At 49.3% G+C, this 997-nt stretch overlaps 1 protein-coding gene across 2 annotated transcripts in view; it reads right to left on the reverse strand.

Moving 5' to 3' along the window:
- ATP5S (ATP synthase, H+ transporting, mitochondrial Fo complex subunit s (factor B)) overlaps window positions 1-997 on the reverse strand; it is a 15950-nt gene that overhangs the window by 14117 nt on the left and 836 nt on the right. The window lies entirely within an intron of this gene.

Genomic DNA, 997 nt, shown 5'->3' on the forward strand with positions numbered 1-997 from the left:
TAACCCAGATTGGAGTGCAGTGGCCGGCTCCTGGCCACCGCACCTCGACCTGCTGGGCTCCGGCGATCCTTCTGCCTCAGCCTTCCGAGTAGCCAGAATTACAGGCATGCACTACCACGCCCGGCTGATTTTTTGATTTATCGTAGAGATGAGGTCTCGCTGCCCAGGCGGGTCTCGAACCCGCTGGCTCGGGCAATCCACTCACCTCAGCCTCCCAAAGGCGCGGGATTACAGGCTGAGCCATCGAGGCCTTATCTCTAGAATAAATAAAAAAATTAGCTGGGCATGGTAGCACGCACCTGTAGTTCCAGCTACTTGGAAGGCTGAGGTGGAAGGACTGTTGGAGCCCGGCAGGTCGAGGCTGCAGCTGGGAGTGGTCACTGCACTCCAGTGTGAGCAACACAGTGAGACTCCAACTCAAAAATAAATAAATAAAATAAAAAAAACTGGCACCATGATAGAGAATCACATAACATTACAGAGAGGGCTCTTTAGCAATGACAGCCCGTCACCCTCACTTTACAGACAGGAAAACAGGGGTGAAGTGTCCTGCACAGACAAGCCACTGCTCAGAGGCCCACACAACACGTGCATTTTTGTATTTTTATAGAGATGGGGTCTCACTATGTAGCCCAGGTTGGTCTCTAACTCCTGGCCTCAAGCGATCCTCCCATCTCCCAACCCTCGCACGGCATATTTAAAACTGCACCTCCCTTGGGCACTTAAGAGAACCAAAAGAAGATAAACAGGCAGCCAACAGATACATGAAAAAGGGCTCAGCCTCACTCATCATCAGAGAAATGCAAATCAAAACCACACTGAGATACCACCTAACCCGAACCAATGTTGCCCATCGAAGCTGGACTGGATAAAAAAAATGTGGTATGTATACACAATGGAATATTATGCGGCCATAAAGGACAAATACATGGACTTCGCAGCAACCTGGATGGATTTGGAGTCGATCATACTCAGTGATTTATCACAGAAACAAAGA

Source organism: Carlito syrichta, unplaced genomic scaffold (genome assembly GCF_000164805.1).
Source record: "Carlito syrichta isolate Samal-C Ts95f unplaced genomic scaffold, Tarsius_syrichta-2.0.1 Scaffold316190, whole genome shotgun sequence".
Lineage (NCBI taxonomy): Eukaryota > Metazoa > Chordata > Mammalia > Primates > Tarsiidae > Carlito > Carlito syrichta.